Here is a 26,385-nt window from a genome sequence, read left to right on the forward strand (position 1 = left end):
CTAAAAAGCACAAAAGCAAACCCAGGCTCCAATTCCTCCAACCTATGTTTACAGCTTGAGAAGCTTCTAAGTATAGTAGCCATTTCCCTGCAGAGTGACAGCCAATCAGAAAGATAAGGGACATCTGAGCTCTCCCAGTGTAGGGACAGGGTGCAAATTGGCCCAAAGGCTCTATTGACTAAAACCACAGTGCTCTGTTTTGTAAATAACGGTTTGCAAAAACAGAGGCTTTATGAATTCCATTATCTAATGATTTTTCATTAACATGCTAATTAATGCTACAATTAAGAAAACATGAAGACCCTTAAAAGCCTAGAAAATCAAGGAAATGCTGAACTGAAATTGCCATCCAGTCCTTAAGACAGTACTGCCAATAGTTAGTAACATCTGGAACAAATTCCAAGCATTTTACCTTCGTTATCAAACTGTGCTTTCCACCTTCCTTAGCTTAGTACTCTTACCTGGCCTACTGTCTGACCTTACAAGAGAAATAAAATCCAGTTTATGCTATATATAAAAGTAGCCTTGCACGTAAGTAGAGTACGATGCCAGCGGATACGGTGTTCTTTGTGGGTCTGCAGAATGAAATGTTCCCTGAACTTCAGTGTGGACAAGCCTGCCGGCCACAGGTGTAGACGGAGTCCTCTGAGTTAAGATGCACATTTAGAATAAACCTATTGGGAGGGAAGCATTCTTATGAGAAAGAAATGATATGATAAACAATCATGAACATAATTTGATCTGGGTCATCAGAAAGAAGCCAGCCAGGCTCCTAAGAAAAGCACACTGCTGAAGGTTAAAAGAAGTGTAGACAAGAAAGGGAGGGGGAGGGCTTCCCTGGTGGCGCAGTGGTTGCGAGTCCGCCTGCCGATGCAGGGGACACGGGTTCGTGCCCCGGTCCGGGAGGATCCCACATGCTGCGGAGCGGCTGGGCCCGTGAGCCATGGCCGCTGAGCCTGCGCGTCTGGAGCCTGTGCTCCGCAGCGGGAGAGGCCTCAACAGTGAGAGGTCCGCGTACCTCAAAAAAAAAAAAAAAAAAAAAAAAGAAAGAAAGGGAGGGGGAACCATGCAAGGGAAATTGCCTCCTTTGGTCCTCAGGAGACTAGTCCTAATTATCTGGAAATAACCAAGAATCCATTTTGGCAGAAGGAACAAGATACACCATGGTATTACTATTTTAAGCAACTATTCCTTCTGTGGTGGTTTTATGTGACTGTCATCTTTAGTCAAGGGTTTCAAGAGAGTAAAAAGGACCAAAGCTATCGAATTGCCAATTATTTACTACTCCGTTCCTAAACCGCATGCATTTTTAAGGAATCCATCATTTGGGAAATTGTTTTGCTTTGGGGCTTAGGAAGCTCTACTTTGAAGGACTAGAACTAAAGCTACTTTTTAAAGGAGTTCTAAATTGAGTGCTTAACGAGGAAGACCCAAGGTAGAAAAGCCTCAGTGAGGAGAATGTCAAGTCCTGCCAGTACTACATTCATACGGTACTCATTCCCCAGGCCTCCAGGTGTTAAAAGGAGCTGTGTACTTTATTCGCCCAGGCCAGAAGACCAGTGCAGTATATGTACTAAGAAAGGGAAGAGATCAATTTGAAGAAACTAACATCCCTTTAAACTCCATTGGCTGAGTCTAGATAATTTTCTTAAATGGGGCAGCCCATTGAACATTGCACTTCTGGAAATTCACTAAAGAAGTCAGGTTCCTCATCTGGTCCCAGCCGCTGGAATTCAGAATGCATCACAGAGGAGAGTAACAAAGCTCTGTTGCTATCCTTCACTGCAAGGAGTGTGAGTCATAAACCTTTTAGCGGTGGGTCTACAACTATGAGATGTGTAACTTCAGGGATGCTGTCACATGCCACAGTCTACCCCAATGTCTTCATTACACGCAGTCAGGAAGAAATAAGGACAGGCTCAAGGAACAGGTCTTATGCAGACAAGGATAAGAATAGATAGAAGGTAGCAACTATATTTAGCAAGTAATTCAACAAGAGGAAAGGGCAGATGGATTTAGTTCCCTTTTACTTTTCTATTTCCAACTTGCTGAAACCAGAGTGGGGAAATGAACATGAGAGAGACCTGGGCTTCGATTCTTTGCTAAAGTAGGATTATGTGAGTAGCAAAGACGATGTACCAGAAAGGTTACTCCAGAAATCAGATGACTTTGGTTGTGGTGTGACCTTCAACAAGTAGATTTTGTTTCTAGACCCAGAGCTCTTCACCTACAAATTAAAGAAATTATAGAAGAATAACCTCTGTGCTCTGTTTCATTTTCCAAACAATCCATGACTAAATAAATTTATAATCAAACTAAATTTACAAGTGAAAAAAAAAAGAACTTTTCAGAGTCTATGAAAATGAATGGAGTTTACAGATTCAAGTTTCTTCAGACTACAACTAGTAATACTGTTTTGGAACTGCAATTAGTGTTCCAGAAATTTCTTCCATCCAAGCCTAAACCATTGTATTTCAGTGAAAGGATGCTAAGCTTTTGGATATTGTACTTGAGTCTTTACGCCAAAGTAATCGTTCAAGGCACATTTGAATTTTTATGACTCTAATGATGTCAGTTCACAAGATGGACTATTACCCTTGGAAAACAGAGAGTCCTCCAGGTGACAGAACAGACGGAGGGCCAACTTTTACTTATGGCTCAGATTACACAGACGCTGCACCTTAAATAATTTATACGATGTGATCATACTTGGGCCTCATCTGTGGGAACAGACTGAACTGAAACCAAATATGCCTCAATCTGTATAGTAATCACTGCTCAATAGCAGAGACACAGTGGAAAGTCCATTAGGCTAGCCAGAGTCTGGAGGCTCATGCTACTTAAGTCCTGAGCAGGTGATCGATTCTGGTTAAAATGCCTAGTTCCACCCCACTCCCAGCTGAGAGCTCAGCAAAGCTGACTGGCTGCCTCAACTAACAGCTGGCTTTGGGAGGCCACAGATGAAACCAAGCAGCCGTCAGCCTCTGACATTCCCCCACGAAAGAACCCAATATGGTATGCTATTTCGATAAGCTAAATAATATCTATAGACACCGTGGCAACGTGAACCTACTTCCATTTACTACGGGGAACTAGGAGAATAGGAATAAAGTGGGGAATGGTAATACTACCATTCCAAACTGAAGAGTTCATATAAATTCAAACGTTGTGCTCCAAAGTTTGAGAATGGGTACTTTCATCATTTGGAAAAAACCAAAGCACGATTGAAAATGTTCCTCATGAAAGTAATTGATGGTTTATCCAAATTGCCTCCTGTATGAGACTGCTACCAGTGTTAATCTGAATGCTATTTTTCTAGGTATTTCTACAAATTTTCTTTTTAGAGCCTCAGAAATAATGCTGACTGTAACATAGGCTGGATGACTCTAATTATCCGTTTTATCATTAGGAGTCCTGAGGTTTAATTCCAAGAAGTGCAATGCCATGACTGGAGAATGAAACCATTGACTCATGACCAGCAGCATCAGGATTCAGGTCCTTTTCCACTGTAAAGTGCTAAGTGCTATCTGCCTTCGGCATCCCTACCAATAAGTATGCAGTGTGGCCAGATGCCGTGGCCAGATGCAGCCTCCACATAGACGAACTCTCTGGATCAAAAAGGAGGCAAGGGGAGGTGAGAGACTCCAGAAAAAACACATCTGCTGGAAGCTGCACTTCATGCCCAGTGAGGAGCAATGGGGACCAAGCATTTTCTAGATCACATGCTTGGACTACTGTAAGAGGCACTACGGGATGGTGGGAAGTAGGCAGGAGTTGCAGAGATCCAAGCTCAAAGCTGAGTTCTGTTGCTCATGAGCTGTGTGACTTGGAGCAAATTTCTGAACTTCTTGATGCCTGGCTCTTCTCACCTATAATACAGGATAACTAGTCTACCTGGCATGGTAGGTCTTCCATAAATAGCACCTTTCTTACCACGCCTGCTGCTTGCAGCCACCAAGTCCTTTCAAGGCCACGAAGTTCAGTTTGAACCAATAGACCTGATATTCTCCTTGCCCATCATGAGTAGAGGCTAGTATATGCTTTTCCCATTCAATTCCCTACAGGCCACAGACAATCAAAACAACCCTACATCTAACAAGCACACTGAAATCTGCTCTCCAGCACTTTTCTTTTGGCAGCTAGTAGATTTTTTAAAAAATAAAATAAAAAGCCTGCTGTGTCTGGTCTCCTTCTTCCCTTTAGCAAAGATTAGACCAAAAAGAAAGCAATTTAACAATTATTAGGTAAAGTAGGAGTGGCTCTTTATCTCTTTTTGTACCAGAAGGGAAAGAGATGGTTGGTTATTTCTGCAATCATTAAAAAATGTGCTTCACGTACACACACTTGACACAAACCTGGAAATGAAGGGTCACGTTGAGCAGAGATTTCTTTTTTTTTGCTATATTTAACTGTAGCTATTATTATAACCATTCACAAATATTAAGCACTTATTATATAAGGCATTAGTTTAGGACTCAGGCTCTGGAATCGAAGTGGGTTTCAAACGTGGCTCCACCACTGACTTGCTGTGTGACCTTGGGCTGAGTTAACCTCTCTGTACTTCGGTCTCCAGCTCAACAAAATCAAAACGCTACTACACCAACCACAACCTGCATGAGGCAAAAGAATATAAAAATCCATGCAAAGCACTTGGGAGAGTGCCTGACTGTTAAGAAAAAGTAGTAAATGTTAGGAATTATGCTTAGTTATTACTGAGTGAACCTCACAGGTCTTGAGAGAACTGTGATAAATAAAGACTGGTTGGGCTAGTTAAACTCTTGAGAGTTTGAAATAGCATTTTATAACAAAGTCGATGAAAAACTCTCCCATACTCATGTTGCCTGCTGCTATCACAGGAGAGACAACATCCTATCACCACCTGATACAAGACACGCAGCAATTTATGAGAAAGCCTTTTCTCTGGCTCTGGACTGAGTGCCCTGATTATTTCTACACTGTGCAAAACTAACCATTGCACTTTGCTTCGAAAAAGATTTCTTTAAGTCTCGTAACTCAGTTCTGAGCACAGTTTGACCCCCATGTGAATGTTTCCTCAATACTGCAATGTCTTGAAAAAGACTGGTACCTCACCCTATTGCATGGATGTGGTTTCCCTACACCTCTCTGAGATCCCACCCTACAGATAAAACCCTCTTCTGTTGGGCGCATTTTATTGTACAAGCAGTCCAACTCCCATCTAAGATAACCCGGAAAACATATTTGTGTTCCTTCTAGCTAAAATCCAATTATTTTCATCTTGAATAGTTCTAGCACAAAATGGCATCTTAAAAATGTCATTGTATTTACCTTATCTACCTCTTTATCTTTTTTCAATAATGTTACTAATAATATAGCTCAAATTATATAACTATAAGGTACCTGTCATCGGAGAGACACTGATCACAACAATTCACATAACTCATTTTCATCTGCATAATAATAATGTCATAAGGTCATAATAATAGTTATATAATATTAACTATAATATATTGTATTATAGTTGTATGATATTATATATTGTATAATATCATATAACTATTATTATGACCTTTTCAAAGGTGATAAAACTCAGACAGAGAGAATGTAAGTGGCTCAGGATCAGAGAGCCAGAAAGCAGAGGGCCAGAAGCACACATACCACTATAGTACAGTTGAATTCCTCCCTTCCTTTCTGCCTTGCACCATCCATCCACCCTTTTATCTATCTGCCCATCTCCTCATCCAGCTATCAACCAATCAGTAGAGGGGAAAGAAGGAATTAAAGCATTTGCTTAGAAAGGAATTTGGAATTTAACTAATTCAAGTATATCAGTAGGATTTGGTGGTTGTAAAGTGCTCACTTGCAGTAGGTTCAGCATGGCATGCATCATTAAAGAAACTGCTTTAAATGAGTGTCAATTTTTCAAAACGTAAAAACTGGCTCTATTCAAGAAACCCAGCAGACTTGAAGGGATGCATACAATATAACTATACAGCGGCCACGTTACTAAGCTATGAACATTATATCTGAAAGGAAAGACATAATCAACAATTATTCTTTTCTTTCAGTAAGAAGAAAGCTAGGTAGGCCGGTGTCTAAACTATCTTTCCTTCCTTAATGAAACTGTTATTGATTTTTCATCCTACTGAAGCACTGCCTTGAAGCAATTTCTTTTACCTGCAGGTTCTCACATTTAATTTGGATGTATGCTTAAGGAAGAGTTTATCAATAAAAGCTCCAGAGGAATGCCAAAAGGTTTGTATTAGGAAGAAACAGTGAAAGCAATTCTATGAATTTTGTTAAACACAAAGATGATCAAAGAATTACTAATGAATGGCATTTAAAGAGCAATTTCAATGTGAATCTGGGTCATATCAACATAGTCATCACTCTGAATGTTCTCAGTGGATATAAACATTAAAAATTTCCATGCACAAAACATAAATTTGATACTGTTAGAGGAAAGGGCAAATATATTCGTTCACCAACAGCTGGGCTTCAAGTTGACTTTGCTGACCAAAATTAATATCTCCCCACGTTCTTTTAGCATCATCCCTTATTATGTACCTGTTATTGAACAAAGCATGATCTATGTACTATCTCATTTGATCTTATAATTCAGGTACCATCAACCACAATATTATACACAAAGAAAGTAAGGCACAGAGAATCTAAGAAATTTGTGCCAAATTATATAATTACCAAATGGCAGAGCCAGCATTCAACCTCATGTTTGTGTGTTTCCAGAACCCACATTCATAACTCCAGGAAAGGAACAGTTCATATACACAAAGTACTTTGATTCTCTACCATGTACCAAAAAGCCTCTGAATAAATAAATATTTTCACAACATTCATCAATGCTTCAAGACCATGAATTTTTTTAGACTTAATGAAGCTATATTTGCACAATGTGACCAACCACAAAACCCATGTGCAATGTTAGAAAATGCTCTTGGGATTCAACCTACTTTAGATTCTCAAACATATGCTGGAACCATCAAGCCCCACACGGAGATGACTAAGTCCCTCTCAGAACACTGCCCCTTATCCCTAAAAGTGTGCCACCTTCTAGAACAACCCCACCACAGAAAGGACTAGTTGCAGGACCACCTGCATGGTGACTTTTCTCCGCCCCTCCTCTCTGAACTCTCCCCTCATTCTCTCCTGCTTTCTCTCCTGCCCCACACCCCTTGCTAAACTATACTCAGTTCTAAATGTTTATAGGTCAAGTTGTTTTCTCCCTCATGGATTAATTTCTCCAGAGACAGATGACACACTATTTGAGTTCCCTTTCCCTGGAAAGCTGTTCCAGGAGTCCCCAAACCAGCCCTGATCTTGAAAGGAGCTCAAACCAGGGAAGATACCTCCCCAAAGACCCCAGAGGGGCCCCAGCAGTCAATATAAATCTAAGAACATGACTGTCTTCTCTGCCTGCCAACAGCTCCTTCCTATGCCATTCTACTCTCAAGGTTCACAGCAAGTCATTCCATTATGCCAGCAATTTGTGCCCCCCCCAAGGAAATCATGCAGGAAAATGAACAGTGACAATAGCCAAGACCAAAACAAAACAATCAGTAACAACAGAGAAGGACTTAAGTTGTTTGCGATATTACAAATACTAAAGTATCACATACAATACATTCAGATTTATTCATTTTGAACGTTGATGGAGCATGTTCACGAAACCTCCATTAACAATGCCATCCACCTTTCCCCTTTATTTCCTATATGGTTTTTGACTATATGTTAGACACAACCTGACTAGTATTCAGGGTTTCATAGATCAACAGAAGCTCAAACTGGATTTTCCAAAGTCACGTATGTATTTTGTCATGCATTCATTCTTTTATTCACTACACATTCATTAAGCTCAAAACTGAACAAGAACACTGGGGTGCATGTATCTTTTCGAATTATGATTTTCTCCGGATATACGCCCAGGAGTGGGGTTGCAGGATCATGTAGCAGCTCTAGTTTTAGTTTTTTAAGGAACCTCCATACTGTTCTCCATAGTGGCTGTACCAATTTACATTCCCACCAACAGTGTAGGAGCGTTCCCTTCTCTCCACACCCTCTCCAGCATTTATTGTTTGTAGATTTTTGGTGCAAACGAACTTATTTACAAAACAGAAATAGAGTCACAGAAGTAGAAAAAAATTATGGTTACCAAGGTGGAAAAGGGGGGGGAGGGATAAATTGGGAGATTGGCATTGACATATTCACACTACTATATATAAAATAGATAACTAGTAAGGACCTACAGTATAGCACAGGGAACTCTACCCAATACTCCGTAATGACCTATATGGGAAAAGAATCTGAAAAAGAGTGGATATGTGTACATGTATAACTGATTCACTTTCCTGTACACCTGAAACTAACACATTGTAAATCAACTATACTCCAATACAAATTTAAAAAAAAGAATATTATACTTCAAATTCCAACTCTACTACTCATCTGTTTCCTCAGATGTCATACGGAGATAATAATCTCATACTATATTTGTGAGGATTCAATGAGATAAAGCATGTTAAGAGCAACCAGGGATGTAATAACTGGTCAATCAATATAAATAGTATCACTGCTATTACTTCTAGCACATTTTGTGGGAATTTTATAAGATTTTGCTTGTATGTGATTAATTTTGTGCATGACACAGTATCTTATGTAGCTCTAGAGATTTTTAAATGAGCCTAGGAAGCAAATTTTGGCAGCTCTACTCACATATCTCTGCAAAAAAAAAAAATTAAAACTATTAAAAAACATGAAGTGTTTTAAATCAAAGCTGTCTTATAAATTCTCTGAAAAGATTAAATGAAAACTGAATCACTCAATTTTTGAGAACTTTAAGATACAAAATTTTCAGGCAAATATAAAAACTTCAGAAAAATGTTTTTTCATCAGCTATAGCTGCCTATGTCAAATTTCCTCTACTATTAGTGTCACACCTATCACCTAAAATACTGCACCAAAGGAGAAGTCCCCCTGCTTAATGTTGGTGACATTTATTCTTCAGCTTGGGAAGGCAAAACAAAAACCTCCAAACTGAAATATCTGTAGGCCAGTGAAATACAGCAGTTGTCTTTTCAAAAGAAGGAGAAAAAGACAATGTTTCATTATTTGAGACCATAATTACCACTTCAGCGTCTCTTAAACAAAAGTTCTCAGATTTTAAGTTGATTTTCACTACAAAACAGTTCATGAAAGTAAACTGTCAATTACTGCTTGGTGTACAAATTATTAAGATAATAGCTTTTATTACTTAAAAATTAAAATTATCCCACGGCCCTTGTTTATCGTATTTTCATTTTATCATTTTCTTGTTTTGTTTTGTATTTTCTCTCTTGGTTATCAAATATTGCTTTGAGGCAGTGCGCATGGTGGTCCCCCAGATCTGTCTCTTGCTTCAAGTGTTTGGACAGAACAGACCCAGGGACGCCCTTTGCTCCAGCCTCCGACCACCCTCCAACCTTTCTTCCAGTCGCGACCTTCGGAGTCAGACCCTCAGCTATCCTCAGGACCAGCCAACACCATTTTTTGAGCTTAATTCCTTATCAACTGTGAGCTCCCAGATTCGACAGAATTATTCCACCGAGGTGGAGGCCGCCGTCAACCGTCTGGTCAACATAACATCTGTGGGCCTCCTACACCTCCCTCTCTCTGGTCTTCTATTTAGACACGCGCCGATGTGGCTCTGGAGGGCGTGGGCCACTCATTCAGCGAATAGACCGAAGAGATGCACGAGGGCGCCAAACGTCTCTTGAAAATGCAAAACCAGGGCAGCAGCCGTGCCCTCTTCCAGGACGTGCAGAAGCCATCTCCCGATGAGTGGGGTAAAACCCAGGACGCTATGGAAGCCGCCATGAAAATGGAGAAGAACCTAAACCAGACCCTTTAGAATCTGCGTGCCCTGGGTTTTGCCCGCACAAAACCCCGCCTCTGCGACTTCCTGGAGAGCCACCTCATAGATGAGGAGGTGAAACTCATCAAGAAGATGGGTGACCACCTGACCAACCTCTGCAGGCTGGCTGGTCCCCAGGCTGTGTTTCTTTGAAAGGCTCACCCTCAAGTATGACTAGGAACTTTGGGAGCCCAGCGGCCTTTGAGGAGCCCCTCTGGCGTCAGGGCTTCTGCCTGAAGCCCGTCTCTGCAGCCACTGGGCAGCTTTCTAACCATCCTGGACCCCTCTCCCAAGCCTTGGACCAAATGGAAACAATAAAGCTTTTTGCAGCAAAAAAAAAAAAAATTCTTTGATACAATGTAGGTGAACAAGTGGATTGAAATGTACCAACTTGTACAGATTTGAAAATAAAAAATTTAAATTTTCATAAAAAATTTAAATTTTCATTTAAAATTTTAAAAACAGTATTTCCTATCTTTGTAACTGATTCAAAGAATAAAATCTGAAGACTACTTAATTCTACATCAATGCTTCCATTTTTGTCCATTTTTAATCAAAGATATAATGAAACCTTTTTCACGTTTCTTATCTAGAAAATTTCTTCATGTGCTTAATTCTGCATATAAGTGAAATCACAGTATTTGTCTTTGTCTGACTTATTCCACTTGGCATAATTCCCTCAAGGTCCATCCATGTTGTCTCAAATGGCAGGATTTCCTTTTTTATGGCCGAGTAGTATTCCTGTGTGTGTGTGTGTGTGTGTGTGTGTGTGTGTGTACGTGTGTGTGTAAAACACATTTTCATTATTCATTCAGCTGCCAATAGAAACTTAGGTTGTTTCTATGTCTTGGCTATTGTAAATAATACTGTATAATACTGCAGTGAACATGGGGGCTCAGATATCTCTCAGGACAGTGATTTCATTTCCTTTGGCTATATACCCAGAAGTAGGATAGCCGGCTCATATGGTAGTTCTATTTTTAATTTTTTGTGAAACCTCCATGCACTAAACTCACACACTAGTAAGTACAAAGCTCTGACACAAACCAGTTTCATCCAACCTCCAAATGCCTTTGTGCTGGCCTAATCTATAATGTCGGCCATGCTTGGCATTGATTTTAAGATGACGTTTCCATTTATTTATAAAACAGAAATAGACTCACAGGCCAAAAATAAACTTATGGTTACCAAAGGAGACAGCAGTGGAGGGGGTGGGGCGTAGAGGTGGGGAGATAAATTAGAGTCTGGGATTAACAGATACACACTACTATAAATAAAATAGATAAACCACAAGGACCTAATGTATAGTAGCTGTTTTCCATAATGGCTGTATGATGACTCCCAAAATTTCAGGTTTATTTTATGTGACTTCACCCCCCGCTTCCAATAAATCCTCCTTTTCTAGTAGGAAACACCTGCAAGTACAAGAAAATCAAGGTGTGCACTTTCCCCACCCACACACCTTCCTCAACCCTTTCCCTCCCTCCCCTTCCCTCTTCCCCTCTCTCTTTCTCTCTCTATATAGCCACACATATATATACATGTATAAGTATATATACACAATATATATACATACACATTCTTTTTCTTTCTATCCAATATTCAGAACACACTTTGGAATACTAGAAGTTTTTAAGTTAGGAGGTTCTCATAGGGTAGAAATTTTTAAGTTAGGAGGCTCTCATAGGGTATCTGCCTGCAGCTGAACACAAAGAGTTCATCCCTAACCTCAGATTCCCCTGGAAATCCATCCCAAACAAGGGAAATAGGATAAGCAAGGGAATAAAGAGTATTTTAAAGACCTCTATTAAGAAATGGAGAGGAAATGAGAAAAGGGATCACAAAAAGCAGAGCAGAGGAAGTGGGGGAGACCAGGTTAAATGGGCTAGAATGCTGAGATTGGGTTCTCCCACCAGCGACTGAGAACCTCAGTTTATACTCGCAGAAAAATGCCACAGCTTGACTCTGCTGGTGGCTGGGAGTGTCTCCCACTGGTATGCAACATTCAGAGCCGCCTGCATGCCTCCCTACCCTCCCTGATGTAAAGAGGTTTTTCACACTAGCCCCAAATGTCCTCTTCTATCAGACTCTCACTGTTTTTCTGTCTTTGCAAGAGACTACATGCTCCCTCAATTTTAGATAATCCATTAAAATAATCTGTCTCTGTATAATGAGGAATTTGTCTCAAATTGGTTATCATTGGTATATCTACCTACAACAAAAAGTGATACGTTATTCCTGATATATGCTTTTTCATTACATACCAGAACATTCTATGGAAGCTTGGGAAAGAGAATAGGTACTATCAGGATTAGGAAGGATGACTATAAACCTAGATATTAATTTAGGGCCAATGAAATGGTCTTTCTAATACATAAAATAATTTGCACAAAGCACTTAGCATACTGCCTAGCATACAGATGATGATAGCTCTTTTCTACTGTTCAAAGAAATATTTCTCATACAATCTTTGTATTCTCATAATGCTTTCAACATATCTCTGTTGGCTTTTCTTTCTGCAATTGTCTGCTTATGTGCTATGCCACCAACTAGATGGTAAACTCCCTGAGAGTGAAGAAAAGGAAATCATCATTGTATCCTCAGGGCCTAGAATATGGTAAGCACCATGGCAACTGCCTCATAAACATCTGACAGCCAACTGAAGGAATGAAGGTAGAGTTCTGCAAAGTTCACTACCAATTAAGTAGGATGATAATAAGAGCACCCAACCACTTATCTGAAAAGCTGAATTTTGATTCCATCTCTGCCAATGACTTCCTGCAATGTCCTAAGCAATCCACATGGAATTGGAGACAAAGACTTACCTACACATTCCCTAGGGTTGCTATGAGGATCACATCAGATAAATACGAAGAGGAAGGCCAAGGAGTCCATTACAGAGTCCCCTCCCCTCCCACAGGTTCAGTTTTCTTAGTTGAAAAAAAATAGAAGGTGGTACCAGCTCCAGCACTGTATGAGTCTCAGGAATCCCTCGACCACCTACACTAAAAAAGTTCTCAGATGAATGAAAACAAAAAAATCGAATCAAATGAAACACACATTTGCTGGAAGCAAGAATTTTTTTTCTTTTCTCTCAGCTTGTGCTAATTCCTTTGTCCAAATTATTTCATTTGTTCCAAAATTACCTCCCAGTGAGATCCAAGAGCCAATCGTTGAAGGTTCCTGGAGGTCTCCAGACCCCTCATTGCTTCTTCCCAACTGGGATGCACCATCATTGCCTCAGCACCAGCTGTCCCACCCCTAGGAGGCCAGGGATGGCCCCGGCCAAAGAGCAGGAAGCCTCAGCCAGGTACCACCATGGTTTTCCCAGGCCAACAGTTCAACTCTAGCTCAATTTTACCTCCTAATTTGTGCTAAATGTTTTAGAACATTATCCAATTTCATATTTTAAAACAGCTTTCTGGGGTACATATAAATAACCCAGTTTGACAGAATACGGTAGAGGCCATAATAAATGCTACATAAGTGTTTATCAAGTGAATGAGGGAAGGAATGCAGAGCTAAGTAGAAGACTGAGGAAGAGGTGGGGAGATAAATTAGAGTCTGGGATTAACAGATACACACTACTATAAATAAAATAGATAAACCACAAGGACCTAATGTATAGTACAGGGAGCTATACTCAATATCTTGTAATAACCTATAATGGAAAAGAATCTGAAAAAGAACACATATATAGATAGATAGATAGATATAGATATAACTGAATCACTTTGCTGTATACTTGAAACTAACACAACAGTGTAAACTTTCTTTCCTTTTTTTTTTTAATTTTTATTGGAATATAGTTGATTTACAATGTTGTGTTAGTTTCAGGTGTACAGCAAAGCCACTATAAATTAACTATGATTCCATTTTAAAAAAAGAAACCAAAAAAATAAAATGAAGTTTCTCCCACATAAATATTGGGAAGTAGCTGCTCTCTTCATCCAGTTACAGAGCTGCAAATTCTGGTCCAGATTCTCAGGTTCTCCTCCTCTAATGATGGGAGAGGAATCCTGACCTTCTGACAAGCCATTCTGAACATCTCTGCTATATTTTTTCATCTGTCTTTTCTCCTGAGAACTCCCAGCTGAATTCATTGATTTTTAGCTTCCACTTTTAATGACCTCCTATTATTTAGACTATAGAATGTAGCATGGGTACCACAAAGTCCACCATCTGCCCCCTTATAGGCAGGCTCTGGTCTTTCCATCATTGGCTCACGTGGAAGAGGGAAGTGAACTGTACCTGAAATGGGGCGCGGAGGACGGACTGAGAGGCTCCATGTCCCATTCTGTCCCTGTTGCTCCAAGCTGTCTTCCTGGCCCTCAGCTTGCTCACCTGTTACTGAGAAGGCCAGGTCTGATGATCTCAAGGTCCCTTCCAGCTCTAAAATTCTACGAAAGTATTTGCTTAAATATATGTTTCATAATGATCCAAATAATCACAGTAACCTTTGAAACTACTAAAAAATAAATTGTACATTAGCTGACCTCTGGTGTTCAGGCTGCTAATTTAATCATCCTACAATGTGGTCCCTAACCATCGACTTAATTAAGTATATCCTGCATTTGTCCTTTCCTCCATTTGTTAAGCTCTAGATTCTTTATCAGTGCCCCAATTTCCATTATGAGACAAGTGAACTCATCCCAGGTTAAGAGGCACCAATAAATTCAACCCTTTGATATTTAGAGTTGAAGACCTAAAGGAAAAGGCACCACTTTCAGGTCAACGTGAGGGTAGCAGATATCAATGACATACACTCCACATCTGTTCACTAATTCATCCTGAACACTGTTTCAACATACCATCAAATCTGATTTTGGTTCTTGGGTTCTGTAATAATTAAATCATTCTCCTGCTCTAAAAGCTGGCTCATCTATTTCAAAATCAATCAAGGACAAATCAGAGAGTCCAACAAAGATGGAATGAGAGATGGCAAAGCCTACCTTTGAATGCATCTGTGCCTTGAATATTGAATACAAAATGATTTTCAAAAAAACTTTTTAAAAAGTATCCTTGATTTGTGAAACTCCTGTTAAGGGTGTACATTCTTCTTGAGTATTACAAATGAAACTCCCTGGGGAGAATCTCTCCTTGTCAAAGTTCACCCTAATGGAAATGTCTTCAAAATATCAAAAGGACTTAAAGAGCTGAAGCTCAATAAATTTTAAAAATTTACCCTAAGTGCTGAGGAGTGTTTAAATATCTGTGAAATTCTTCTCAAACATCCCCTTTCCAGTCATCTTGTGACCCTCCTTTACTGACCTCATTGTCTGTTTCAGAATGCAGTGATTAGGAAGCACTTGTGTATTCTCAGAAAACACATCCTAGGGCTTAAAAAGAAAAAAATGCAAGAAGCACAGAGTAAGGGATATATTCTTAAAACATCCAAAGTTTTGCATCAATATAACTTCGAAGGAAATTCTTGGTGTTCTTTCAGGATGGGTCTTCGAGGGCCACACGGTCTATTCGCTCCATGTTGCAATCAGTCAATGGCAGCCCCTCCCACTAAAAACAGGAGCTTGTCTTGCTCCACCCTTTAGCTTTCACAGCACAGCACTTGCCACAGAGTAATGCCCAAGAACTATCTGGTGCATGAATAAAACCTTAGCATTCAAGCATAAAGGCAGGAAAAAGAACCTAAGACATTTCAGATAAAAACTTCTTTATTAAAACAATCGGCAAATCCAAGGAATGAGAACCCTTTCCTGATTTACGGAAGCACTGAGTAAAAGTTCTTACGATGGTCTTCAAAGTGTCACGAATTTATACAATCCTCTCAACTTCATGCCTTATGAGAGAGACTTGTATATAAGAGACACTTTCCAAAAGAAGTATGCATGTGTTCTATTTATCCAGGGATGCACACCCACTCATTTACAGACTCAGAAACAAAACTCATTCAGTTTAAGCTCCATGCTAAAATCACAGCTGTGAATCCTTATCTTTATTTCATCAAAATGTGAACCCACCAGTTTTGATGGATGTTTTATTTTGCTCTTAAAAATTAAGTTTTCAGTCACTTCTAAATTGTCATAAAATATTTATTTTAAAAATTACAGAATACATGAAAATGAAAGGGAGTGGTATGTAAAAGATATATTTAAGATGAAAAGTGTTCCTTGAAAATATGAAGTATCAAATCGATGTAAACTGATAAAGTATTAGATAAATAGACCCTTTTTTGTTTGTTTTTTATAAAATGTAATAAAAGTTTTTTCTCGGTGGTCACACTGCTGTAATATTGAAGATGTTTTCCACACTAGAATATAGAAAGGTTCTGTTGTGCAGTGGTGTGTGTGTGCCCGTGTGTTCTAAATTAAGCCATGGTTCTGAAGCAACCTTGATGCTACTGATCAATAACAACATGCAACTCAAAGGCATCCCTAGGGTAAAGGAGCCAAAGGAAACTTTCCAACTGTCACAAATAGCTTGTTACAAAGACAGAGAATGGTAGCAAGAACAGATACACTCACACAGGTGTGCACTAGGTTATGAGCAAGACTCAATATTTTATAGACCAAGTGGATAAGTATCATTGGTTTAGAGATCCTATTCTCAGCACTGGTGGGACACCACGTAAGGGTACAACTCTCCACTGCAGAGACGTCAGATCTTCATTCATGGCGTTCCGACTAGATTCTCTTTGAACATATGCCCTTTCAAGTGGAATTAATCAATCCCTTTATCACTCTCACTGCATCTGGAGCCATAATCATTACTCAACTGCTGAGAAAGAAATGAAACAACTAATTGCACAGGGAGTAGAGCTTAAGTGTTCAGACCGGGAAAGTTTTTATTAAGTTCTAATTGAAAAAGTAATTTTTCATGACCAGCCATAGCAGACATGCTATGCGCAGGAGACTGCACCACCAAAGCAGCCAGCTAAGTATCCACAAGCATGTTATTGGCATGTTAACAATTACAGAACTTATGCTTTGTTTAAAGTATTGCGTGACTGAATCTTAAATATCGTACAAGACTTTACGTGTAGTATTCTGGGTAGGAATATGAGAATCCTTCTGATTCTCTGAACTTAACATAAATGCTGGTAAGCATCAAACACATGACTATCTAGTTATTGGTAATCCTCAAATTTCCCCACCAGCAATTTTAGGAACCCCGCCTACAACTTTAATATAAACCCAATGAAATGCAACGAACAAGACTCTCACCTACTTGCTACTTTTTGAACTTTTTAAAACCTCCCACTATTTCAGGATACTAAATATAGCTGTGATTCACTGGAAACTATAGGCGTGTTCTGAACAAAACCAGTTTATGTTAACTGAAATACACTGTCCAATTGATTTGCCTTATAAAACTGGACATGTGTTCCCAGAAGAAAAGTTACAGTGTCAGAATACAGTTTTAAAATCACATTTAAGAAGGCAGTAAACATCTTTGCACCATGTAGTTGAAATGATAAATAGTAGTTACTTGAAGCATATAATAATACACAATGGAGATAAATATTAAAACAAAAACAAGACACTTAACTCTCAAGAGGCTAGAATTAGAGTGTACCAGGCATAGACTGCAGGACTGATCTCTAAACAGAGTTTTAGGAAACAGAAAAACAATACATCTTTTCCATTCAAACCAAGTACCCTCAAAAATATAAGCTAAAAGATACTGGCCAAGTTCTCCTATGTCTTAATAGTCTCTTCATTTAACTAAGGGTATTTTTCGTAACATGGTCCATTGGTACTTTAAAGGATGTTTTCTCTATTCATTTGTTTGCAGGAAAAAAGACTCTTGCCATGATAAGGTGCTAGGAGAGGCCTTCTGGACAAGAGAGGTAACAGAGATCATTAAAAGGCTCAGTGCCCCCCTATTATACCCTAACACTACAAGCTTCTATTAGGCAGGAAGTACTGCAAATAAATTTTACTCCTACAATTAATACCCAGGAAGTCCAGAAAATTCTACATAGCTCTCTACTATCATCAACTTTAAGTCAGGGAGTAGCTTAATCATCAAATAATAAGCTTAACAAGCAATCATGGCACATACAACATCTGTATTAAAAATACTGTATAGCACAGGGAACTCTGCTCAATATTCTGTAATAACCTAAATGGGAAAAGAATTTGAGAAAGAATAGATACATGTATATGTACAACTGAATCACTTAGCTATACACCTGAAACTAACACAACATTGTTAATCAACTATGCTCCAATATAAAATAAAATTCTTTAAATAAATAAATTGTATTTCTTTGTACTACCAGTGAATAATCTTAAAATGAAATTAAAAGAACTTCATTCAACATGAATAAAATGCTTAAGAATAAATTTAACAATAGAAGTATAAGGTTTATCCACCAAAAATTACTAAAAATTAGAAAATATTACTAGGGGAAATAAAAGAAATGGAGAGACATTCCATGTTCATAAACCGAAGACACAATACTGCTAAGACAGCAATTCTTTCTAAACTGAACTATATATTTGGCATAATCCCTATCAAAAGTCCATCAGGCTTTTATGCAGAAGTTGACAAACTGATCCTAAAATGGAAACAGAAATGCAAAAGACTCAAAATAGCAAAAGGAATTTTTAAATGAAACAAAGTTGGAGAACTTCCCAGTTACAAAATGTATTATAAAGTTATCAAGATAAGCTACAGTTAGCAAGACTGTGTAGTAATGGCATGAAGACAGACATTTAGATCAATGGAACAGAGCTCAAAGTCCAAAAATAAACCCTTATATATGACCTTATATTCATGGTCAATTGATTTTCACAAAGATGCCAAGGCAATTCAATGAGGAAAGTACAGTCTTCTCAATAAACAATGCTGATACAATTGGATATCCATATCCAAAACAAAAAAATGAACTTAAACCCTTACCCACACCATACAAAAAAGAATTTCAAAACGTATCACAGACCTAAATGTAACAGTTAAAACTACAAAAATTTAAGAAGACAGAGGAGAAAATTCTTTGACAACCTGAATAAGACAAAGATTTCTTAGCTATGAGAACAAAAGTACAATCCATAAAAAAAATATTGATAAATTGGACTTTAAAATTCAAAACATCTGCACTTCAAAGACACCACTAAAAACTGAAAAGGCAAGCCACAGACTGGAAGAAAATATTTGCAAACCCCATATCCAATAAAGGGCTTGTATCTAGAACATAAAAAGAACTCTTGAAACTCAATAACAAGAAGATAACCAATGCAATTTAAAAATGTAAGAAGGATTGGAGTAGACATTTCACCAAAGAAAATATACAAATAGCTAATAAATACATGAAAAGACACCATAATTAGTCATTAATGAAATGCCAATCAAAACTACAATGAGATACTATTTCATACTCACTAAAACAAATTTAATCAAAGACACAGACAAAACACGTTAGCAAGAAATATGGCAAAACAGGAACCCTCTTATATTTGCTGGTGGGAATATAAAAGCTATGGCCACTTTGGAAAGCAGTTTGCAATTTCTTTAAAAATTAAGCATCTATTTGCTATATAACCCAGCAATTCCACTCCCAAGAAAAATGAAAATGTCCACACCAAGACTTGCACACATATATTCACAGCAGCATTATCCATCGCAGCCCAAAAACTGGAAACAAGCCAAATGTCCATCGACTTGTGAATGGATTAAAAAAATGCTACATCAATACGACAGAATATGATACTATTCAGCAATATAAAGGAATGAAGTATCGATATGCTGTAACACAGCATATATCAATGAAGTTCAAAAACGTTATCCTAAGCGAAAGAAGCCAGGCACAAAAGACAACTTCCTGTATGATTCCCTTTATATGCAATATCCAGAAAAGGCAAATTCATAGAGAAAGAAACTAGATCAGTGGTTGCCTAGGGCTCGGGGTGGGAATGGGAATTAACTGTAAATAGGTGGTCATGATGGTTGTATAACTTGGTAAATGTAGTAAAAATAATTAAAATATACACTTTAAATGGGTAAATTTGGGTATATAAATTATACTTCAATGAAGTTGTTAAAAAGAATCATTCTTTCATGGTAATAATTACTGTGTTATAACAGCATAGAAAGCTGTAAAGAGAACCCTCCACTTGGCATAAAACATTTGTTTATCTGGATCATCAACCACCAAAATGATAACCAATTAACATGAAATCTAAGGATACATAAAAAGTGGTATTTTTTTTGGCTCACAAGCCCCTCTGTTGAGAATGGCAACACCATTAGCAGTTCTAAGTTCAAAGTTTCAAACAAGGAAAACCAAAGACCTTTGCATAATGAAAATTTCACTAAAATTTGAAAGGGCACTGGGCTAGTGTTGATTCCATCACTTAATATCTATGCTATTCAAACTTGGTTTCTTCCCGACCCTTCCCAAAACATCTCAGGCTATCGTCAGGACCAGGTAAGATAAAAGAAAAGGTATTATAATATAAATTTTTGACCTTATCATCAAATATAAAGGTGTTGCTCATATCCTTGATTTTTCTCACTCCAAATTTGAAGATGGAGGAAGTCAATCATATGGACCCATCTAAGTTCAACTGCAGGTTTGGTCAAACGGGCTACACATTCTTGGCTCTTAAGTAAGCTTTGAGATTGCATTCTGCCTGGTAATTGTATTGGATAGAATCCCCAGCCCTTGCTTTAAAAACAATAAAAGCATTCTATAAATGGAAATGTCAGGGGACAAAATTATTGGAGATCCAATATTTGAACCAGCTAAGGTACATGAGGAAGGCCAATAGAAATAAGCAATAAAATGGAAATTTTAAAAACACTTATTTTAGAAGATAAACTTTAAAGTAAAAGAATATCAGATGACCTCTTGAGAGAAATAATATTCTTTATACTTGCATGTCTATATATCTAAACTAAATTGTGTTCTATATGTCAGGCAGTGGGAGGGACAGGAAATAATCTCTTACAGTAGCATCCATTAAATAGCAATAAAAAGGTAGCATTAATTGAGTACTTAATATGACTTTGATCATGTAATACTTTGAGTATAGAAAATGTACTTTGAGTATGTAATACAGAATATGAACTATGCTCTACATAGACTTTCTCATTTATTCCCTTTTTAGTGATGAGAAAGCAAAGGCGTAATGTTGAGGTCACACACCTTGGCTTAGCACCCAGACAGTCTGACTTTGGTACCTGTGATCTGAACCACCCCAGCACCCCACCTAATGTGTGATGTCAACATCTCTATTGTTTACAGGTTCTCTACAAATACAGCTAAGTAATTAAGCCTCAAAATGGTAGTCTAAAAAGATTTAAAAGGAAGCCATTCCTTTTCTACATAGTGAGTATACTTAGCAACAAAAATCCTTGAGCAGCTGCATTCAATTAAAAAAAATTATTAACCCTGAGGAAAAATCCACACAAAAATAATCCATATATTATTCTTACCAGTTTCATTCATGAAGTGCACCCATGAATGAAATTCACCGTTAGGTGATAAAACTACTTCTTTCCACAGTAGCTTATTGTTTTCCTCATTTGGGGGAAAAATGATCAAGGTAAGAGGGTAGTAATATCACAGATTGCCTGCAGGAACCACAGTCTGGCTACCATAGTAATTCCAAAGAATAAAAGAAACAAAAGGATGAGATGGTTAATTCATATGCATACATTTGCTATGAAAATAAGCTTTAACAGTACATAGTATTAAAAAGAGTAGTAAATATGAATGGTGTTAAACATACACTTTTGAAATTATTTCTCTGAGTAAGTCTCAGATATTACCTGTGGCACTAATGTCTGTAGCATAGATGTCACCTGTGGCTGTAAAGTTGGGGGAACTTTGTTGATATATCAAAATAACTGCACAAATTGAGTAAATCTATAACCAACCCACAAGAAGCTAGGCTTTTTCTCCTTTTTTAGTTCCAATTAACACTGCCTGTGATTCACGGTAATAAGATGATGGCCATGAAGATGTTCATAAAATAAGCTTTTAAGGTTGCTTTAGGAATTTGTAATACTGTCTTTTGGTCTTTAATTCATATTTCAATCCCACTTTGATAGGTCTGACTAGTTTTCATCTTTGACTTTCATACTTCTTTGCATAGAATCCTCTGTTTTCTTAGTCAAGAAAAAATGAAACTTATCTTAAATATCAAAATTTCACCATGAAAGAAAAAGTTGAAGGAAGATAATTTCCAGGTGGCCGTAAAGGAATTGTTCCATTGATAATCTGACCTCCAAGGAGAAATCTTCTCCCTATAAATCCCCAATCCAACAGCTCAGTCTGACACCAATCATACAGAGCCAATGAACATTTAGATTAAATTAAAACAAAATTTTAACCTGGGAAAAGTTTGGTTGGCCAGTGAATTTTATTATAAAACAGATTTTGGAGTACATGCTCAAAGAGAATAACTGAGTCAATCACCACAAAAATTAACATTCAACATCCATTCTATTCCAGAATAAATAGCCTAAAACAGAAGTGACAGAAAGGTTAGAAGACTTCCCATTAACTTGGGGGACATGAGACACTTGTATGTATTTTCACTCCTTCCTAATACTCCCTTGAAATGACAGTAAAGGTATTAAAAGATGGAAGTCAATAAGGGACAAAAATATAGAACTAGAGGTGGAGAATAGACAGCAATGAATTCTGGAACATGGGGAACAGGTAGAGGAGCAGTAAGCAAATTGAAAGTGTAAAGGAAGCTGAAGATTCTGCCTACAGAAGAATATGGTAACAACAGAAAAAACTAATTTATACTTACAGAACTCTGAGAAAGTTTGTGTCCTAAAGGCCCTAGAAAAAAGTAATAAGGCTTATGGCTTGAAATATGGGATCATTAAAAGCCTATAAATGGAATTAATTAGCCCCTCAGATCCCTTCCTCTGTCCCTTCTTCAATATTTGCAGGAAAACAGGCAACAAAATTGAACTCAGGAAAATTTTTTTTTTTTTTTTTCGGTACGCAGGCCTCTCACTGTTGTTGCCTCTCCCATTGCGGAGCACAGGCTCCGGACGCGCAGGCTCAGTGGCCATGGCTCACGGGCCCAGCCGTTCCGCGGCGTGTGGGATCTTCCCAGACCAGGGCACGAACCCGTGTCCATGCATCGGCAGGCAGACTCTCAACCACTGTGCCACCAGGGAAGCCCTCTCAGGAAGATATTTTTGAGAAGAGCACCCAAAGTGAAGGACAGTGATGAGGTATAATATTCAAAAGAGAGGAATTAAGTGAAATGCTGAGGACTAAATGTTAAGCCACTTCTGTTAAGATTCTGCCTTTATTCTTTTATCAGTAACCCAGTGTAGGCAGGGTTCATTTCAGGAAACACTAAGACAGTAAATTTCATGTGTCAACTTGACTGTACTGCAGAGTGCCTGGATGTTTGGCTAAACATTATTATGGGTGTACCTGTAAGGGTCCTTCCAGATGAGATTAGCATCTCAGTCAGTAGACTGAGTAAAGCAGATGGCCCTCCCCAGTGTGGGTGGGGATCATCCAATCTGTTTGAGGTCTCAATAGGATAAAAAGACAGAGGAAAAAAGAACTCACTCTTTTTTGACTGTTTGAACTGAAACATTGCTCCTCTCCTGCACTTGCACTAGGACTTACATTAACAGTTTCCCTGGTTCTCAGCCTTTGGGCTTAGACTGGAACTACACCAATGGCTTTCCTGGGACTCTAGACTTCTCAGCCTCTATAATTGCACGAGCCAATTCCTTATAATAAATCTCGCTCTCTCGCTCGCTCGCTCGCTCTCTCTTTCTCTCTCTCTCTCTCTCTCAATTCCTGACTAATGCAAACACTGAATAGTCCCTGTTATGAAGACTGATAATCATGACTGAACCTATTTTTCCTTCTTACATGGCTGTCCAACTGCAAACTACATTTCCCATCATGCCTTGTGGCTAGCAGTGACCATGTGACTACATTCTCACCAATGGAGTGTGACCAGAAATGATGGGTCATGGCAAATTTAAAACATATTTCTGTAAATTCTTTGCTACTCCTCCAATCAAAAGATGAAGTCTAGGGCCCTCCTTAGAGGCACCCTTGCAACCAACAGAATGCAGCAGAAGTGACCATGCACGGCTCCTATGCTACATTAGAAAAAGCCACGCAACTCCTTCCTATTTCTCTTTGGAAGCTTGTTCTGAGAGTCTTCAGATATCACGTAAGAATTCCCACCATGCTGAGGTCTCCATATAGAGAAAGCATGTGGACACAACCACACACAGAGAGAGAAAGAGATACCTCAAGAGTCCCAGTCATTCCAACCTCAGCTGTTTGAGTCTTCCCAGTTCAGGTACCAGATATGTGGATGAAGATGCTTTCCAGATGAGTCAGCCTCTGCCCCCATCTGAGCACCATGGTACAAGAGACCCGAAGGAAGAACATCCAGCTGGGCCCATCCACTCCCAGATGTGAGAGACAAAATGAAGACTGTTATTGCTTGAAGCCACTTTTAGAGTGGGCTGTTACACAGCTACAGAGAATTGGAACATATATGGAACTTCTATGTCACGTGTTGAAAAATCTTTTTTGAGATTTTAGCTCTGTGCTCTTTTCATCACTAAAATACGGAAATGCCTGTGATCCAGCTTGGGTGGGCACAGGCTCCGGAAGCACAGGCTCAGCGGCCATGGCTCACGGGCCCAGCCGCTCTGCGGCATGTGGGATCTTCCCGGACCGGGGCACAAACCCGTGTCCCCTGCACCGGCAGGTGGACTCTCAACCACTGCGCCACCAGGGAAGCCCTATTTTTAAACCATGTACTTGGGTACATCATTTTTATAGCAGCTTAGCCTTCACCTTAAATAATATCCATAATAAGCCCTGGATAAAAGACCTTCAGGTACTGATGGATATAGATTTTTTGAGAAATCCATCCCCCAATAAAAAAAGCCAGTGCACCACTCAGTAGAGCCTGAAAGAGAAGCCCAAACAGCTGAGTCACGTACACAGAATGGCAATCAGCTCTTAAGGCCTCACCCTCAATAATCAGAAACACTAAAGAAATAGTCAATGATCAGCAGACATTAGAAGAAAACTCCCCATATCACAGGCCATGATCAAACAAATAAAGGAATAAAAGAGTAACAGATTTAGAGGAAGCATAAATGGTACAGAGAATGAAAAGGAGAAGGTTAAATTATTATTAACATCCGCTCAATGAAAACACACTGCATCTGTAAAACAAGATGCAATTTTAAAAATTATAGGGTGGAGTTAAGATGGCAGACTAGGAGGACATGGAATTCGCATCTCTGCACAACTAGGGCACCTACCAGGCACCAGTGGTGGACCACGTCCACCTAAGGGGATGGAAGGAACCCCCAGCGACCGGGTAGGACATGGGGTGTGGGGGGGGAGTGAGGGGGGAGGAGAAGTGGAGGCAGGATGGGACCAGCCCCTGAGGAGTGGCTGGGGGTGGGGAAGGGATCCCACTCCCAAAGGGGGAAATTGGGGGGTCACTGGGAGGGCAGAAGATTAAAAGTGAATGTGGCCAGGTTTCCCCTGTCCACTAGGGCTCCTGGGAGCCTGCTGAGATGCCGGGCCTGATCCTCTGCCCACTGAGGCCCACTCCAGCCATTCGGCTCCTGAGGGAATGGAAGTCGGGGGAAGGGGGGAGCCAAAGTAAAGGCCAGACCTACAGGACTGGCACCCCTGAGGGGCAGCTGGGGGAGGGGAGGAGTTCCTACATCCAGTGGGACCCACCCACTGTTAGGGGGTCCAGTGGCAACAGGGGAGACCCTGGGGGAGACAGGCGTTGGGTGGGAGTGGAGGAACAGAAGGGAATGCAGCCAGTGCTTTCCCTGTCCACTTAGGCAGCGGGGAGGCTGTTGGGCTCCTGGGCCTAATCCTCTGCCCTCAGAGCCTCCCTCCTGCCATGCAGAGCCCAAGCCCCGCCCCTAAACCCCCACCCAGGGCCCCACCTCTACACTCGGAGACCCCCTCTGAGACCCCCTCCAACTACACTGGGCCTAAACCCCACCCACACACCCTCATCCAGGGCCTTACCACCAAACTCCCGAACTTCACATTCCAGAGGCTCCTCTTTGGACATGATGCTTTTCCCCTGCTGTGCAGGCTCTAAGCAGAGGCCCTGCCCTACGCGTGAACGTCGCCCTTCCTAGGCCCCACCCTCAAGGTCTTTTCTGGCTGTCCCTAGCACCCCCCCCCATGCTCAGATGCCACCCCCCCCAGGCCTAGGCACCACCCCACCCTAAAGCTCACCCCTGCCTAAGTTCCACCCCGACCCAAACTCCACACCCCATAGCCAAGGCTTTCTTTTTTTTTTTTCTTTTTTCAGGATGGGGTTCAGTTTTACCTTGTTGTTGCTGATTCATTTATATTTTTTTTTTCTAATAAATCTTCTATTTTTCTAATTTTATTTTCTTCTTTCTACTTTGTTATTGTTCTGCTCTTTTTGGCTTGTTCCCCCCTCCCTTTTTTTTCTTTTTTCAGTTGTGGTTTTGTTTTACATTGTTGCAGTTTTTTCAATTACATTTTTATTTTTCCTAATATATTTTTTATC

General features: G+C 39.5%; 1 protein-coding gene and 1 pseudogene across 1 annotated transcript in view; one reads left to right on the forward strand and one right to left on the reverse strand.

Moving 5' to 3' along the window:
• Nucleotides 1-10,064, forward strand: part of LOC112412412 (ferritin light chain pseudogene) — a 33,100-nt pseudogene extending 23,036 nt beyond the window's left edge.
• THSD7B (thrombospondin type 1 domain containing 7B) overlaps nt 1-26,385 on the reverse strand; it is a 1,119,563-nt gene that overhangs the window by 701,318 nt on the left and 391,860 nt on the right. The window lies entirely within an intron of this gene.

Source organism: Neophocaena asiaeorientalis, unplaced genomic scaffold (genome assembly GCF_003031525.2).
Source record: "Neophocaena asiaeorientalis asiaeorientalis breed wild unplaced genomic scaffold, Neophocaena_asiaeorientalis_V1.1 scaffold102, whole genome shotgun sequence".
Taxonomy (NCBI): Eukaryota; Metazoa; Chordata; class Mammalia; order Artiodactyla; family Phocoenidae; genus Neophocaena; species Neophocaena asiaeorientalis.